This window comes from Staurois parvus, unplaced genomic scaffold (assembly GCF_062004578.1).
Source record: "Staurois parvus isolate SC_StPar_1 unplaced genomic scaffold, SC_StPar_1.0 ptg001627l, whole genome shotgun sequence".
Lineage (NCBI taxonomy): Eukaryota > Metazoa > Chordata > Amphibia > Anura > Ranidae > Staurois > Staurois parvus.
Window position 1 is genome coordinate 545,526 of NW_028319423.1, and position 9,945 is coordinate 555,470.

A 9,945-nucleotide genomic window follows, 5' to 3' on the forward strand; every position below is an offset into this window, starting at 1 on the left:
GCACCCAAACCAAAACTGTATAAAAAGAAAAAAATTGTAATTATATATATATATATATATATATATATATATATATATATATATATATATATATTACACTTACATATACACACACACACACACACACACACACACACACACACACACACACACACACACACACATATATATATATATATATATATATATATATATATATATATATATATATATATATATATATATATATATATACACATACATACACACACATATATATCTCCCAGAAGTGAGTCCACCCCTCACATTTTTGTAAATATTTGATTCTCTCTTTTCATGTGACAACACTGAAGAAATGACACTTTGCTACAATGTGGCGTAGTCAGTGTACAGCTTGTATAACATGTAAATTTGCTGTCCCCTCAAAATAACTCAACACACCGCCATTAATGTCTAAACCGCTGGCAACAAAAGTGAGTCCACCCCTAAGTGACAAGGTCCAAATTGGGCCCAAAGTGTCAATATTTTGTGTGGCCGCCATTATTTTCCAGCACTGCCTTAACCCTCTTGGGCATGGAGGTCACCAGAGCTTCACAGGTTGCCACTGGAGTCCTCTTCCACTCCTCCATGACGACATCACGGAGCTGGTGGATGTTAGAGACCTTGCGCTCCTCCACCTTCTGTTTGAGGATGTCCCACAGATGCTCAATAGGGTTTAGGTCTGGAGACATGCTTGGCCAGTCCATCACCTTTACCCTCAGCTTCTTTAGCAAGGCAGTGGTGGTCTTGGAGGTGTGTTTGGGGTTGTTATGTTGGAATATTGCTCTGCGGCCCAGTCTCCGAAGGGACGGGATCATGCTCTGCTTCAGTATGCCAGAAGTCCCTGCACTTCTTTGGAAAAACGCAGCCCCCATGAACACATCAGTTCCCAGTACAGTTGCGTTTCCCAGTGCGGGCGGCATGCCATTAGCACTAATGACACCCGCATCCGCAATTCTCTGTGCGGGTGGTGCAGCTGCATGGATTTTTGTGCGGATCCGCAGTGGCACCACCCGCATAGATGTGAACCAAGGATTAGAATCAACTCCAGACCTTTTATCTGCTTAATTGATGAAGAAATAACAAAGGAGTAGCCCACACCTGGCCATGAAACAGCTTTTAATTCAATTGTCCAATTACTTTTGGTCCTCTGAAAAAGGGGGGATGGATATTCCTTAGAGCCGTAATTCCTAAACCCTTCCTCCAATTTGGATGTACATACCCTCAAAATTAATTGTTTTCAATGCATTTTCCGTTTTAATCTGCCCACCAACAAGTTAGCAAAAAACATCAAAACACTTAAAAAAAATACATGTGCAAAAACAAAAAAAAAAAAACAAACAAACAAAAAGTATACCTCAAAAAGCACTACAGAAACAGATCAAACAATTTTGACGTGTGGCATAAACACAGTTCTTCTCGATCCCAGAGAAATAAAGACATCGGTCCTGGCCACCGCCCACTGTGGAGTGCACTGTATGTACAGTATGTGCAGCCTATTACTGGTTCTCTGCTATTATTCTACAACTTTTTACCATCAATTAATGTCAAGACATCACATTTAATCCCTCTTGGTGTCACCACATCAAAGACTACAAATTAAAGATAATTGTTCCAAAATCCCCAACAAATCCTCCCTTGATCCCAACAAACTTCATTCCGCAAATGCAAAAGCACAGCACAGGGATCTTTAGTACCTACAGAAATGGAAGAAATACAAGTCCCAGAGAACAAAGTCCTACTTAGAAATGAAAGTGGGGAAGTGCAGACATCGATTTTATTTCCGTTGAGAAAAAAAAGTTTTGTTTTTTTTTTGTTTTTTGTTTTTTTTAATAAGAGCAGACACTTTAACCACAAAGTGAAAGTAAGGTCCTGTTCAGATATGGCGCTGCGGGAATGAGCATTCCCGATTGCGATTTTAAAAGTACACGCTTTTCATGCATAGGACTGCCTGTTCACTTCAATGGGCTGCCCTACTTGCATTTAGCTAAAGAAGCTCCTCCTCCTTTTTTGGGTGACAAGCTTGGCGCAATTTTTAAATGGCAGAATCAAAACGCTTTTGGGGTGTCATTAAGAATAATGGCACCCAAAAGCCCGTTGCGGCGTTTGGCTCCCATTTGGAATCGCAGGTAGAATTGCAGAGTTTCCAAATCGCCTAAGGGTTCTTTCACATGGGCCGACTGCAGCCTTTGCGGTACCCCAAAGCAGATGGGAACCCTAATGATGGTCAAACTCTATATAAAAAAAAAAAAAAAAAAATATATATATATATATATATATATATATATATATATATATATATATAAATAAATAAATAAAAAAAAAAAAAGAATCGCTCAAAACTCTCAATTATAAAGTTTGTTCAATTTTTTTTTTTTTAATAATTAGTGGAGAAAAAAAAAAAACCATGGGAAACGGTTTCAACTTTTTAGAACCAAAAAAAAGGAAAGGAAGCATTCACCTAGCAGGGCACATAGTAACAAAGTAGCGAAGAGGCAAAGAAAGATCTTTCCAAATCAAACACTCGTTCCTCCACACAAAGCACGAATACATGGAAGGGAGGTGGAAAGGTCAGAGGCGTCCCTAGGGTTGGTGTCACCCGATGCGGTAACACTTGGTGACACCCCCTCCAACGATCCCCGCAGAATGGATCGGATCTGCGGATTGAGCATAGTGGATCGGACTCGGATCCATTATGCTCAATCCGCAAATCCGATCCATCCTGCGGGGATCGTAGCATTGCTTTACAACTTACCTTTTTGTGGAGTGGGTCCGGTGTCACCCTGTCCGGGCCGCATCCCCCGCACCTGCCTCGGGACGCCCCTGGGAAAAGGTCGAATATATTTTGCCACCTCCTATCTATGTGAACAAACCGAATGATAAACTGATTAATTTATGTCCATTGATGAACGATTTATCTTTCAAAATTTGGTCACTACATTGCATTGGTATTTATCGTGAGCTCTGACCAATTTTCGTTTTTTCAAAAAGAAAAATTTTTCATATACTGTGTAGGCCCTTACACACAATAAGAAAACTTCCATATGAGGGGTGATCGTCTAATAATCCGATCGTTAGTACACAGCTTATGAGAGCCGATCACGACAGTTCATGCGACAATGTCCGAAGGGAGAAATGCGAAAATCTCTTGTAATATTATTATTATACAGGATTTATAGTATTATTATTATTATACAGGATTTATAGTATTATTATTATTATACAGGATTTATAGTATTATACGGGATTTATATTATTATTATTATTATACAGGATTTATATATTATTATTATACAGGATTTATATATTATTATTATACAGGATTTATATTATTATTATTATACAGGATTTATATTATTATTATTATTATTATACAGGATTTATATTATTATACAGGATTTATATTATTATTATTATTATACAGGATTTATATTATTATTACAGGATTTATATTATTATACAGGATTTATATTATTATTATTATTATACAGGATTTATATTATTATTATTATTATTATACAGGATTTATATTATTATTATACAGGATTTATATTATTATTATTATTATTATACAGGATTTATATTATTATACAGGATTTATATTATTATTATTCAGGATTTATATTATTATTATTATACAGGATTTATATGGCGCCAACAGTTTGCTCAGCACTTTACAATATAACGGGAGACAATACAGCAACAATACAGTTCAATACAAGAGGGATAGGAGGGCCCTGATCCTGGGAGCTTACAATCTAGGAGAATGGTACCAGAACGAATGTTATTCATTTAATCAGTACAGTATTCATCTGAAAAATGCTCAGAAAGGAAATAATACATTACTATACAACACATGACATCACTTCCAAAATTGTATTCTGTTGTACGAGAATTCTCATCAATTTAGTAGCCGCTTCGTTTTTGATGAGACTAGCATACAAAAAAATAAAACGACCATTCGTTCGATGTTCTTGTGTATGGGGCATATAGATAGAACAGGGCTACTTTCACACTGCTCTGTTGCAAAAACGCAGAAAAAACACAAAAATATGTTTTTGCCGCATTTCCTGTGCGTTTGCCAACTGTCTGTAGAGTCAATAGCTAAAGACCTCCAAACTTGCGGGGATCGTAGCATTGCTTTACAACTTACCTTTTTGTGGAGTGGGTCCGGTGTCACCCTGTCCGGGCCGCATCCCCCGCACCTGCCTCGGGACGCCCCTGGGAAAGGTTGAATATATTTTGCCACCTCCTATCTATGTGAACAAACCGAATGATAAACTGATTAATTTATGTCCATTGATGAACGATTTATCTTTCAAAATTTGGTCACTACATTGCATTGGTATTTATCGTGAGCTCTGACCAATTTTCGTTTTTTCAAAAAGAAAAATTTTTCATATACTGTGTAGGCCCTTACACACAATAAGAAAACTTCCATATGAGGGGTGATCGTCTAATAATCCGATCGTTAGTACACAGCTTATGAGAGCCGATCACGACAGTTCATGCGACAATGTCCGAAGGGAGAAATGCGAAAATCTCTTGTAATATTATTATTATACAGGATTTATATTATTATTATTATTATACAGGATTTATAGTATTATTATTATTATACAGGATTTATAGTATTATACGGGATTTATATTATTATTATTATTATACAGGATTTATATATTATTATTATACAGGATTTATATATTATTATTATACAGGATTTATATTATTATTATTATACAGGATTTATATTATTATTATTATTATTATACAGGATTTATATTATTATACAGGATTTATATTATTATTATTATTATACAGGATTTATATTATTATTATTATTACAGGATTTATATTATTATACAGGATTTATATTATTATTATTATTATACAGGATTTATATTATTATTATTATTATTATACAGGATTTATATTATTATTATACAGGATTTATATTATTATTATTATTATTATTATTATACAGGATTTATATTATTATTATACAGGATTTATATTATTATTATACAGGATTTATATTATTATTATTCAGGATTTATATTATTATTATTATACAGGATTTATATGGCGCCAACAGTTTGCTCAGCACTTTACAATATAACGGGAGACAATACAGCAACAATACAGTTCAATACAAGAGGGATAGGAGGGCCCTGATCCTGGGAGCTTACAATCTAGGAGAATGGTACCAGAACGAATGTTATTCATTTAATCAGTACAGTATTCATCTGAAAAATGCTCAGAAAGGAAATAATACATTACTATACAACACATGACATCACTTCCAAAATTGTATTCTGTTGTACGAGAATTCTCATCAATTTAGTAGCCGCTTCGTTTTTGATGAGACTAGCATACAAAAAAATAAAACGACCATTCATTCGATGTTCTTGTGTATGGGGCATATAGATAGAACAGGGCTACTTTCACACTGCTCTGTTGCAAAAACGCAGAAAAAACACAAAAATATGTTTTTGCCGCATTTCCTGTGCGTTTGCCAACTGTCTGTAGAGTCAATAGCTAAAGACCTCCAAACTTGGTGTGGCCTTCAGATGGGCACAACAACAGTGTGTAGAGAGCTTCATTGAATGGGTTTCCATGGCCGAGCAGCTGCATCCAAGCCTTCCATCTCCAAGTGCAATGCAAAGCGTTGGATGCCGTGGTGTAAAGCACGCCGCCACTGGACTGGACACAGGTGTATACAATCAAGCCCCTAGGCATGCAGACTGCTTCTACAAACATTGGTGAAAGAATGGGTCGCTCTCAGGAGCTCAGTGACTCCAAGCGTGGTCCCGTGATAGGTGGCCACCTGTGCAATAAGTCCATCTGTGACATTTCCTGGCTACTAAATATTCCACGCTCAACTGTTAGTGGGATTATAACAAAGTGGAAGTGACTGGGAACAACAGCAACTCAGCCCCCAAGTGGTAGGTCACGTCACATGACAGAGCGGGGTCAGCGCATGCTGAAGTGCACAGTGCGCAGAAGTCACCAACTGTCTGCAGAGTCAATAGCTAAAGAACTCCAAACTTGGTGTGGCCTTCAGATGAGCCCAACAACAGGGCGTAGAGAGCTTCATGGAATGGGTTTCCATGGCCGAGCAGCTGCATCCAAGCCTTACATCACCAAGTGCAATGCAAAGTGTCGGATGTTGTGGTGTAAAGTACGCCGCCACTGGACTCTAGAGCAGTGGAGCCGTGTTCTCTGGAGTGACCAATCACGCTTCTCTGTCTGGCAATCTGATGGATGTGTCTGGGTTTGGTGGTTGCCAGGAGAACAGTACTTGCCTGACTGCATTGTGCCAAGTGTAAAGTTTGGTGGAGGGAGGATTATGGTGTGGGGTTGTTTTTCAGGGGTTGGGCTTGGCCCCCTAGTTCCAGTGAAGGGAACTCTTCAGGCGTCAGCATACCAAGACATTTTGGACAATTTCATGCTTCCAACTTTGTGGGAGGAGTTTGGGGATGGCACCTTCCTGTTCCAACATGACTGCCCCCCAGTGCACAAAGCAAGGTCCATAAAGACATGGAGGAGCCAGTTTTGGGGTGGAGGAACTTGACTGGCCTGCACAGAGTCCTGACCTGAACACCTTTGGGATGAATTAGAGTGGAGACTGCGAGCCAGGCCTCCTCCCCCGACATCAGTGCCTGACCTGACAAATGTGCTTCTGGAAGAATGGTCCAACCTTCCCATAGACACCCTCCTAAACCTTGTGGACGGCCTTCCCAGAAGAGGTGAAGCTGTTATAGCTGCAAAGGGCGGGGCCAACCCAATATTGAACACCTATGCGGGTTGCATTTGAGGCGTTTCTGCATTGCGTTTTGAGTTGCATTTTTGCCATCTTTTGTAGAGTTTCTAAAAAATGTTCTTGTTGCTACATACATACACACACACGGGTGGTCTGACAACTCATGGGGCCCCCGGGCAATAGGGGATCATGGGGCCCCTGTGTCCTTGCCCAAACTCAAAAAAGCCTATGAAAAAGGTACCAGGGGCATCTCATGGGGCCCCCTACTGACCCTGGGCCCTCGGCAGTGCCTGAGTTTCCAAATGGTCAGTCCGCCCCTAGTATACACATTCATACATACACTGTTGACCTCATAATGGACAACAAGCGACATGCTGATAGGAGGAGAGAGCAGACAGAGAGATGAGCTCCTCAGTCTGATGCCTCTTTTTTCACCGTCCAATCACAGGCCTCCGAAAGATTTGCATTCCTGTCCATCCAATTCTGAGAGTTACACAGCTCTGCCACAGTACAGCCCGGTCTGCAGAATAATTTCTGGCCGATCTCTCCCCATGCGATCTATAGGTGACAGCACATTTGATCGATATGCCACACACAGGAAAATGATCAATAGTTGGAAGCTACGGTCATTTCGATCACATCTCCTGTTTCCACCATGCAGTCTAGTAATCCGACCGACTGAAATAAGATCAACTTCCTTGCCATAGCATCTCAGTTCTGCTGATCGATGCAAAACAATCGATAACTTCCACCCTGCCCGATTAGACTCAATTTAGATTCAATCAAATGGAGTCTGATTGGAAGGGAAGTTAGGTCTATTAACTTCCCCCCCCCCCCCGACTCGATCATTTTGATTGAATTGCTTGATCCTATTCTGATGGTGGCCATACATGGAACAAACTCACATACAATCATATTGTCGATTTATCTCGAATTGCATATCAATCAGATAAAGAAAAAAAATTAAACTGTGGCCACCATGATGGTGGGCATACGTGCTTCAATAAATGATCGATTTTCTTTCAAATCAATCTCTCCCAATAGGAATGATCAGTCTAACGTCCACAACACATTTAATCGATATGCCAAACACGATGGCTACATTGTTTCCCAATGCTCTCCGACGGGCTACATTGTTTCCCCATAGGCTACATTGTTTCCCAATGCTCTCCAATAGGCTACACTGTTTCCCATTAGGCTACATTGTTTCCCCAATGTTCTCCGACGGGCTACATTGTTTCCCCAATGTTCTCCGACGGGCTACATTGTTTCCCCAATGTTCTCCGACGGGCTACATTGTTTCCCCAATGTTCTCCGACGGGCTACATTGTTTCCCCAATGTTCTCCGACGGGCTACATTGTTTCCCCAATGTTCTCCGACGGGCTACATTGTTTCCCCAATGTTCTCCGACGGGCTACATTGTTTCCCCAATGTTCTCCGACGGGCTACGTTGTTTCCCCAATGTTCTCCGACGGGCTACGTTGTTTCCCCAATGTTCTCCGACGGGCTACGTTGTTTCCCCAATGTTCTCCGACGGGCTACGTTGTTTCCCCAATGTTCTCCGACGGGTACGTTGTTTCCCCAATGTTCTCCGACGGGCTACGTTGTTTCCCCAATGTTCTCCGACGGGCTACGTTGTTTTTCCAATGTTCTCCGACGGGCTACGTTGTTTCCCCAATGTTCTCCGACGGGCTACGTTGTTTCCCCAATGTTCTCCGACGGGCTACGTTGTTTCCCCAATGTTCTCCGACGGGCTACGTTGTTTCCCCAATGTTCTCCAATAGGCTACGTTGTTTCCCCAATGTTCTCCGACGGGCTACGTTGTTTCCCCAATGTTCTCCAATAGGCAATGTTGTTTCCCCAATGTTCTCCAATAGGCAATGTTGTTTCCCCAATGTTCTCCAATAGGCTACGTTGTTTCCCCAATGTTTTCCAATAGGCTACATTGTTTCCCCAATGTTTTCCAATAGGCTACATTGTTTCCCCAATGTTCTCCAATAGGCTAAATTGTTTCCCAGTGCTCTCCAATAAGTTACACTGTTTCCCAATGCTCTCCAATAGGTTACACTGTTTCCCAATGCTCTCCGACAGGCTACATTGTTTCCCAATGTTCTCCAATAGGCTACACTGTTTCCCAATGCTATCCGACAGGCTACATTGTTTCCAAATGCTCTCCCTGGGTTACACTGTTTCCCAATGCTCTCCAATAGGTTACACTGTTTCCCAATGCTCTCCGACAGGCTACATTGTTTCCCAATGTTCTCCAATAGGCTACACTGTTTCCCAATGCTATCCGACAGGCTACATTGTTTCCAAATGCTCTCCCTGGGTTACACTGTTTCCCAATGCTCTCCCATGGGCTACACTGTTTCCCAATGTTTGTAAACACTGAAATCCTGTTTATAAACAACAACATGAAACAGAACAACATTGTGAACACTGAGAAGTGCAATACCTGGATCCCTTCTACAGGAACAGATGGCAACAATGAAACAAAGTGTCAACAAACAAGCAGGGAGCCTCCTGGAGGGGAGTGCAGGCAGCTGTCACTGGGCTCTATCCCCTGACAGCCCAGAGGGGATACAATGACCTGCCAGGACCTGCAGCAGCCCTGATGGAAGCTTTATTTATCCCAGGCAACCTTCAGCCTGACTTCCAAGAACCCTGATCCACACACAAAGCAGCAGAATCCAGGATCCCTCCACTGGATACAATGTAACAGCAGCAGCAACAATGTATCAAAGTCTTACCTGTTGCACAGCTAAGCTGGGGCTCACTCAGGGGGTCTCTGCAGCAGGGGTGGGGGGAGGGCTCCTCTGATCTCCTTGCCTGCCTGGCTGCTGAGCCTCTATAACCATTGCAAACTGCACTCCTCCATATCAACCCAAATGTGCACTCCTCTGATTCCAGCAACAGGCTCCACTTCCTGCCTGGGGGAGCTGCACAGGATCACTCCGCCATGGAGGGGGGGGGGAGGTCACAGCTCACTCACAAAGCCCCCCAGCAAGGATTCCAGCAGCTTCCTGATCCCTGTACAGTGAATGGCAGCTGTGCTGACCACAGAGAGCTGATCTGGGTGACAATACAGCAGACAGGGACAGGAAAGTAGTCCCTGGGCGGAGGGATCTCAGGGCACCGAGGCTGGCTGCCCATGATGTCAGGG

General features: G+C 41.5%; 1 protein-coding gene across 2 annotated transcripts in view; it reads right to left on the reverse strand.

Moving 5' to 3' along the window:
* The window catches only part of PTPN21 (protein tyrosine phosphatase non-receptor type 21), a 109,780-nt gene extending 100,011 nt beyond the window's left edge, over nucleotides 1-9,769 (reverse strand). For both annotated transcript variants that reach the window (XM_089663113.1, XM_089663112.1), the window contains exon 1: nucleotides 9,533-9,769. The gene's annotated coding sequence lies outside the window, so the exon portion shown is untranslated. The remainder of the gene's footprint in view (nucleotides 1-9,532) is intronic.
* Between the last annotated feature and the right edge of the window lie 176 nt (nucleotides 9,770-9,945).